The following is a 9,091-nucleotide window of genomic DNA, read 5'->3' as shown; positions in this document are numbered from 1 at the left end:
TTTCCCGCCCTTTTCCCCTCCCAGTTGGGGGAATTTTGGGGCGGATTTTGGGGTCTCAGGTGAGTTTTAGGGGGTCATTGGGGGGATTTTGGGGGTCCTGGGGGGGATTAGAGGAATTTGGGGGGATCCTAGTTGGGGTCTGGGAGGTTTTGGGGGGTCTCTGGGGGAATTTGGGGGAAGATTTTGGGGTCTTGGGTGGGATTTGAGGGGGGTTCCCTTGGGGGGGGAATTTTGGGGGGTCCTGGTGAGGATTTGGGAGGTTTCGGGGGATCCCAGGTAAGTTTGGGGGATCCTGGGCGAGTTTTAGGGGGTCCTGGGTGAGTTTGGGGGGTTCTCCAAGGGGATTTGGGGGACTGAGGGGGGGATTCCCAGGGGAAATTTGGGCCAATTTTCCCATTTTGGGGCAATTTTGGGGCTGGTGGAGGCAGCGTTGGAATATTAGGTTTGGGGGCCGCAGAAGGGATTTGGGGGGTCCTGGGGAGGATTTAGGGAATCCTGGGGGGTTTTTTTGGGGGGATCCTGGGTGGGCTTAAGGGTTTCCCAAGGGAATTTTGGGTCGATTTCCCCCGTTTTTGGGCAGTTTTGGGCCCGGTGGAGGCAGCCCCTGAGTACTGAGTGATTGTCGATGCCAACAACCTGATGGTGGAGATCGAGAACAAGCTGAGTGAGCCCTGGGGGGGATCTCAGGGGGTCCCGGGGGGTGTTTCTGGGGGGGGTGTTTCAGGGGCTGAGGTGGATTTTGGGACCCCCTCCCTCCCCCAGACATCATCCACAAGTTTGTCCGGGACAAATATTCCAAGAGATTCCCGGAGCTGGAGTCACTGGTGCTGAACACGCTGGATTATATCCAGACAGTCTAGGTGAGCTAGGACCCACCCAAAACACCCCCTGGGACCCCCAAAATACACCCTGGGACCCCCAAATCCCACCTGGCACCGCCCAAATCACACCTGGGACCCCCTAAAACACTCCTGAGACCCCTCAAAACACATCTGGGACCCCCTAAATCCTACCTGGGACCCCCTAAATCCTACCTGGGACCCCCCCCAAACCCTCTCAGGACCCCCCCAAACTCCTCTTGGGACCCCCCAAATCCCCCCGAATTCCCCTTTGCCTCTTTCTCTCTTTTATTTCTGTGTCCCCTTGTGGTGACTTTGAGTTCCCCTGGGGGTTTTGGGGTCCCTGGGGGGGTTTTGAGGTCCCTAGGGGGAGTCATCCCCCCTTTTTTCCTCCCCTAATTTTGGGGGTTCCTTCAGGAATTGGGGAATTCCCTGGACAAGTGCAAGAATAACGAGAACGTGCAGCAGATCCTGACCAACACCACCATCATGGTGGTCAGCGTGACGGCTTCCACCACCCAGGGGTCAGTGGGGCCCCAAAATATTTGGGGAGGTGTTTCTTCTTTTCATGTTTCCCTCCATTTTCCTCCTCACATTTTTCTCCTTTTCCCCTCACATTTCCCGCCCTTTTCCCCTCACCTTTCCCGCCCTTTTCCCCTCACATTTCCCTCCATTTTTCCCTCACATTTCCCTCCGTTTTTCCCTCACATTTCTCTCCATTTTTCCCTCACATTTCCCATGTTTTTCCCTTCACATTTCCCATCATTTTCCCCTCACCTTTCCCGCCATTTTGTCCCTTCACATTTCCCGCCTTTCCCCCTCACATTTCCCACCCTTTTCCCCCTTGCATTTTCCTCCATTTTTCCCCTCGTGTTTCCCACCCTGGGGAGGTCTTTGAGGGGGCTGGGAGGGTCCCTAAAGAAAGGTTCATGGGGTGGGGGGCCTGGTTTTTTTGGGGGTTCTGTTTCCTTTTAGAGTCTGTTTGGGGGATGTTTGTAGCCCCCCTTGGTCCATTTTGGGACCATTTTGAGACCATTTTGTGCCCTCGGGAGCCTTTCCTGGGGCACGGGTGGGTTTGGGGGTCCCAGGGTGGGTTGGGGGGGAGTCTCCCCTAAATCTTACTGCTCTTTTTTCCCTGATCCCAGGCAGCAGCTGTCAGAGGAGGAGCTGAGCCGGATCGAGGAAACCTGTGACATGGCCCTGGCCCTGAGCAGGGCCAAGCTCCGCATCTACGAGTACGTGGAGTCCCAGATGTCCTTCATCGCCCCCAACCTCTCCCTCATCCTTGGGGCCTCCACGGCCACCAAGATCATGGGTGAGACCCCCCCAGAACCCGTCCTGGGACCCCCAAAATCCACCCCCCAAAACCTACCCCTCAGGGACCCCAAAACCCACCCCAAAACCAACCATCAGGGACCCCAAACCCCCCCAAGTCCTTCATTGCCCCCAACCTCTCCCTCATCCTCGGGGCCTCCGCGGCCACCACGATCATGGGTGAGACCCTCCAGAACCCGCCCTGGGAACCCAAAATCCACCCCCCAAAACCCTCCCTGGGACCCCCAAAAACCACCCCCCAAAACCTGCCCCTTAAGAACCCTAAACCCCACCAAAATTACCCCAAAACCCTCTCCTTTTCCTCTCCCTGAACTCCTGCTACCCCCAATCTTTTTGTTTTTTAGGGTCCCTCCCTCCTTTCCCCCCAGATTTTTGGGTGTCCCCCCGACCCCTCTGTATTTTGGGGGTCCCCTCCTCATTCCAAGGGTCTCAGGGGGTCTCCCCCCCATATTTTGGGGTCTTTCCCGCTTTTCTTTCCCTCCAAACTCCCGCTTCCCTCAGCCTGTGTATTTTTGGGGTCCCCCCCCAACCCCTCTGTATTTTGGGGGTCCCCCCCTCATTCCAAGGGTCTCAGAGGGGTCTCAATCCCCTCTCCAAGTCTCTCCATATTTTGAGATCTTTCTCCCTTTTCCCCCTTCTCTCTAAACTCTCACGTCCGTCACCCTCTATATTTTTGGGATCTCCCTGGATTTTGGGGTCCCCCTCGACCCCTCTGTATTTTGGGGGTCCCCCCTTTCATTCCAGGAGTCTCAGGGGGTCTCCCCCCCTTTCCAAGCCCCCCCATCTTTTGGGGTCTTCCCTTTTCTTCCCCCTCTTCCGTCTCTCCAAAGTCCCGCTTCCCTCACCCTGTGTATTTTTGGGATCCCCCTGGATTTTGGGGTCCCCCCCGATTCCTCTGTATTTTGGGGGTCCCCCCCTCATTGCAGGGGTCGCAGGGGGTCTCACCCCCCTCTCCAAGCTGCCAGCCTGTAACATCCTGTTGCTGGGGGCCCAGCGTCGGACCCTCTCGGGCTTCTCGTCCACGTTGGTGCTGCCCCACACAGGCTTCATCTACCACAGCGACATCGTGCAGTCCCTGCCACCGGTGGGTTCCCCTCTCAGAATTGGGGGGGTGTTTCTTCTTTTCATATTTCCCTCCGTTTTCCTCCTCACATTTTCCTCCTTTTCCCCTCGCATTTCCCGCCCTTTTCCCCTCACATTTCCCGCCCTTTTCCCCTCGCATTTCCTGCCCTTTTCCCCTCGCATTTCCCCCCCTTTTCCCCTCATGTTTCCCCCCCTTTTCCCCTCACGTTTCCCCCGCTTTTCCCCTCATGTTTCCCGCCATTTTCCCCTCACATTTTCCACCATTTTCTGAAATCCCCTGAAATCCCCCCCGACCTGCAGGATCTGAGGAGGAAGGCCACCAGGCTGGTGGTGGCCAAGTGCACCTTGGCGCTGCGGATGGACTTGTTCCATGAGAGTCAGGATGGGAAGGTGTCGCGACGAGGAAAGCCACGGACGCTCAAAATGAGAATCAGCGAACTTCATTTATTGTAGATTGACAACAGCTTAACATACACTCCATAATGGGTTCATACATATTGCAGGGATTAAGCTCATTATTGGTACTTAGTTAAGTGGTGATATCATCTTAACTCCCTTCCATTGTTTACACAGGTGGCTCTTCAAGTGTTTTTGTTTTGCTAATGCCAAGCTCCTGTTTTCCAGCCGAATTTAGAATACACAAGGACACTGCTGCTTTCTCGTGGCCTTGCCGTCTCAGAGATTCACACAAGCTAATTCCTTACATTTCCCCGTTTTTGTTTTGTTTTGTTTTGTTTTTATTTGGCACCACAAAAATCTTATTAGCAAAACCATCGTAAACCTTTTTTTTTAACAAGACTTAAAACCCATTGTGACATAGAACCAAAAATAGACTGTAACTTGCTTTGTGTGATCTGTTCACCAAAAGGTGTTTGTGAATTTATGTTCATATATACACACTTATACATATTCACTCATCATGCATACGCTTTCATTCATTTACATTTACACAGTGGCCACCAGCATTCAAACACATTTCATACAAGCATACTTCTGTGTTCCATGTCACTGCGTTCCACAAACCTAAGAAATTATAATAATTCTTTAGTACCTTATAATGCTAGAGTTTCTTAACTACACAGATAAAACTAATCAGATAGATAAGCTTTCTTTTACCAATGCCTAGTGAGTAATCTAAAGGTCACACAACACATTATACTTAAATTCTTAACCTCTATAATTATGTGCTTTAAAAATACTAAAAATTTGTGTTCAATAAACTGTGTTCTAATAATATTAAGACAACTGTTAGCTACAACAGCTTCTGGTGGTGTCACAGTCACCTGCAGAAATAACATCAACCTTGTTCTGAAGAACCAGCTTCTTTTCAAGGCTTCATCCATCATGCAGATAGCTAGAAAACACTTGTGTGTAAAAACTTAGGGCTGGCAATGGCAGAGGAGTTGCAGAGAGCCCCGTCACTTTAACTTCTGATCTGCCACAGATGTCCGCAAAAGTTTTCTGGCAGCTGTACTTGATTTTTAAGTCGCTCTGTCTGCTCTCATAGTTCGATGTCGGACTCGGTGACGCGGGGAGCAGGCAGCGGCAGCAGCGCGATGGCGTGGGCCCGCTCGCGGCTTTTTTCCCCTCCTCCCATTCCTACCAAAGTTGTCTCTTGCTGGGCTTGGTGGAGGCGGGGTCGCGGCAGCGGGAATTGCTTTCGCGAACGGGCAGGCGGCGGCGGGCACAGCCGGGCAGGCAAGGCAAGGCACGGCGGCGCCGGCAGCGCACACAGGCAGTGCATGGTGGCGGGGGGGGCCGTGGCAGCGGCAGGCGGAAACGGCGCGGCTTCTGGCTAAGGCAGCTCGGGGCGACTCCCGGCTCGGCGGCGCCAGCACAGGAGAGGTGGGAGGACCGGCTCCATGCGGCAGTACATCGGGGCCGGGTGCGGCTCCAGGCGGCAACAGGGCAGCAGCTTTAGAAGCAGCGACGGGAAAAACGGCAGCGGAGGCGGCGGAAAGCTCGCCGGGGGAGGCACAGCTGGCAGTGGCCTCTCTGGCGTCCTGCATAGAGCTAAAACTGTTTAGGTCTAAAGACAAACTGCTGCTGGGGCCGCCGGCTGACGATCAGGCAGAAGCCTGCACTTTGAAATTTGTCGGTAGCACGATTATTGAGATAATGAATAAAAGTTGAAAAACTGACTCGCTTTCTTTGCTTTCAGTTTCACTGCTCGCTAATGCAGCACTTTGATCTCTTCCCCTAACTGGTCCCTTATAGCATCCCATATGGACACCTCAAAGGCAGCTTGAACAGTGGGGATTAATAACCTTTTGAGGGCTTTTTCATCATAATTAGAATCTCTCTCAGAGAGAATTAAACAGAGGAGCGCTCGCACGCCTCTTCTTCTTATGAAAGAGCGGACCCCATGCCCCCCTTCAGCCGCTCACCTGACTAGGGTGAGATTCCGCTTGTATTGCGGTTCTGCACGCAGCTTTAAATTCTTGACGCCGGGGGCAATGTCTCGTCTATCGTCTGTTTCTCTCAGTTCTTTCTGTTCGCCCTACGTCCCTCAGAACGGCAAAATCGGAGTCTCTGTTTGTCCAGGCACCTGTTAGTTCCTTTTTAGAGTCTATACCCTAAACTCCTCGCTTTTCTGAAAAGCATTGGAGTAATGATAGCGCCGCCTGTCTCTCCATACCTAAAACGTGTTACCACGCTGTGTGCAGCCCTTCCACGAGACTTCTTGCGGCGTTTGTCGGCGGGCCCCCTTCTTCAGGAGTAGTCCCGGGCGCTGAGTCCAACTCTTTCGTTGCTGGAAGCGCGGAGCTTAACTCTTTCGCCGTCCAAAATCCCCGAAAAGGAGGTGTTCGGCGGCGGCAAGTTTGAGCTCTTTTCGCTACCTGGGACGCGGAGTGCAACTCTTTCGCCATCCAAAATCCCCGAAAGGAGGCGTTCGGCGGCGGCAAGTTGAGCTCTTTTCGTCCAACTCTTTCGCCTTCTTGTGCTGCACAGCAAGACCGACCGAAACTACTACGTCCGACCGCGGCTGCAAGAACCCGACTTGGTTCCCAGGAGCCTGACTTGACTCCTACCCAGGGATCCGGCTTGATCCCTAGGGACCCCACTTGGTCCCTGTCCACGGGCGCCATATTTCGTGACGAGGGAGGCACGAGACGCTCAATGTGAGAATCAGCGAACTTCATTTATTGTAGATTGACAACAGCTTAATATACACTCCATAATGGGTTCATACATATTGCAGGGATTAAGCTCATTATTGGTACTTAGTTAAGTGGTGATATCATCTTAACTCCCTTCCATTGTTTACACAGGTGGCTCTTCAAGTGTTTTTGTTTTGCTAATGTCAAGCTCCTGTTTTCCAGCCGAATTTAGAATACACAAGGACACTGCTGCTTTCTCGTGGCCTTGCCGTCTCAGAGATTCACACAAGCTAATTCCTTACAGGAAGATGGGACCCAAAATGCACCTGGGGGACCCCAAAATATCCCTGAACCCAAACACCTCTGTGGGATCCCCCTAAAACCCCCGTGGGATCCCCTAACACCCCTCCCAGTGCTGCAGGTGGACTCGTTCCACAAGAACCAGGGCGGGAAGGTGGGACCCAAAACACACCTGGGGGACCCCAAAATATCCCTGAACCCAAACACCTCCGTGGGACCCCCGAAAATCCCCCTGGGAGCCCCCAAACCCCCCTTGGGACCCCCCAAACCCCCTAAGAGACCCCCCAACCCCCCCCAGGACCCTCCAAATCCCCCCCAGAGCCCCCCAGCCCCCCTGTTTTGCCCCCCCCAGGTGGGATACGAGCTGAAGAAGGAGATCAAGTGAAAGTTCGGCAAGTGGCAGGAGCCCCCCGGGACCCCCCAAATCCCCCCAGGAATCCCCAGATCCCACCAGGAATCCCCAGATCTGACCAGGAATCCCCAGATCCGACCAGGAATCCCCACAGACCCCCCAAATCTCTCCCAGGACCCCCCCAGCCCCCCTGTTTTGCCCCTCCAGGTGGGGTACGAGCTGAAGGAGGAGACTGAACGCAAGTTCAACAAGTGGCAGGAGCCCCCGGGACCCCCCCAAACCTCCTCAGGGACCCCCCAAAACATCCCTGGGACCCCCCAAACCTCCTCCTTCAGCTCGTACCCCACCTGGAGGGGCAAAACAGGGGGGCTGGGGGGGTCCTGGGAGAGATTTGGGGGGGCTGTGGGTTTTTTTTTTTTTTTTTTTTTTTTTTTTTTCTGGTTTGGTGCTACCAGGTGGGATACGAGCTGAAGAAGGAGATCAAGTGAAAGTTCGACAAGTGGCAGGAGCCCCCCGGGACCCCCCAAACCCCCCCAGAGACCCCCCAAATCCCCCGTTTTGCCCCCCAGGTGGGGTACGAGCTGAAGGAGGAGATCGAGCACAAGTTCGACAAGTGGCAGGAGCCACCGCCCCCCTTGAAGCAGGTGAAGCCCCTCCCGGCCCCCCTGGATGGGCAGAGGAAGAAGAGGGAGGGCCGTAGGTGAGTTAATTAGCGCTAATTAGTACCCCAGTTAACCCCAATTAATCATAATTAACCAGTCATTAACTGGAGGGTGGGCAGAGGGAGAATGGGGGGGCTGGGGGTGGGTCTGGTCTGGCTCTGGGTTTGACTCCCCTAATTAACTCCTAATTAGCCCCCAATTATTGTTCTAATTAGCACCTAATTAAGCCTCAAATTAACCACTTGTCAACCTAATTAACTCCTAGTTGAAACTCCCAGTTAATCCCTGAACTGACCCTCTAATTAACCTCTAATAAACACCCAATTAACCTCTAATTAACTCCCAATTAATTCACCAATTAAATGGAATTAATCCCTGATAACGTGTAGGCTTTAACTAAGCCTTGATTAATCTCTTAATTACCACTAACTAAATCCCTATTTAACTATTGATTAACCCCAGAGTGACCTCTAATCAACCCCAAATCAAGGAACCCCCCAACTGAATCCTAATTAAGCTGTAATTAACACCTAATTTATATCTAAACCCCCCTGGTTAACCCTAATTAATGCCTAATTTATACATAGTTAGCCTCCCAATGAACCCCCTAATTAATCCCCTAGTAACCCTCCAATTAATCACTTAATAGATCCCTAATTACCCCTAATTAACCCCTAATTAACCCCCAGGTACCGGAAGATAAAGGAGCGTTTGGGGCTGACGGAGATCCGGAAACAGGCCAACAGGATGAGCTTTGGGGAGGTAGCTAATTAACACTAATGAACGCTCATTAATCAGGAGGAGGTGGGTACTTAACCCCAATTAACCACAAGGAGGTGGGTAATTAACCCCAATTAACCAGGGGGGCCTTTGGGGAGGGGGCTGATTAACCCCAATTACCACCCCAGTTAATTAACACCAACGCCCCTTGTCGCGACGAGGGAAGAGAGAGACGCTCAATATGAGAATCAGCAAACTTCGTTTATTGATCATTGCCAACAGCTTAATATACACTTTATAATTAGCTCATACATGTTGCAAAAGCTGAGCTCATTATTGGTGCTTTGCTCAATGCCAGCTCCACCTTTACTTCCTCTCTTTTGTTGACACAGGTGGCTCTTAGCTGCTTTTGTTTTGCTAATTGCAATGTCCTGTTTACCAGCCAACTAGCACGTACAAAAACACTGTGGCCTTGCCATGGCCTTGCTGTCTCATATTTTCTCATCGGCCTAGACAAGCTGTGTTCTATATTCTAGCAGCTCGTCCATAGCTTTAGCCATATCCATATGTCCTTGTTCTGCTACCCAATCCTCTACAGCCCCTCAATGGGGGATCCCCCCAATTAACCCTCATGGTTAATTAATTTCCCCTTCCTAATTAAGGGCCCCCCCTTTTTCCCACCTGGGGAATCCCCAAACC

The 9,091-nt window shown here is 52.5% G+C and overlaps 1 pseudogene; it reads left to right on the top strand.

Annotated features, from left to right (window-relative positions):
- The first annotated feature begins 489 nt into the window (after nucleotides 1–489).
- Nucleotides 490–8,434, top strand: LOC113960793 (annotated as a pseudogene).
- The last annotated feature ends 657 nt before the right edge of the window (nucleotides 8,435–9,091 follow it).

This window comes from Neopelma chrysocephalum, unplaced genomic scaffold (assembly GCF_003984885.1).
Source record: "Neopelma chrysocephalum unplaced genomic scaffold, ASM398488v2 Primary Assembly neopelma1_96900, whole genome shotgun sequence".
NCBI classification, from domain to species: Eukaryota; Metazoa; Chordata; class Aves; order Passeriformes; family Pipridae; genus Neopelma; species Neopelma chrysocephalum.
Note: the sequence above shows the minus strand (reverse complement) of the source record. Positions and strands in the feature narration are given on the sequence as shown.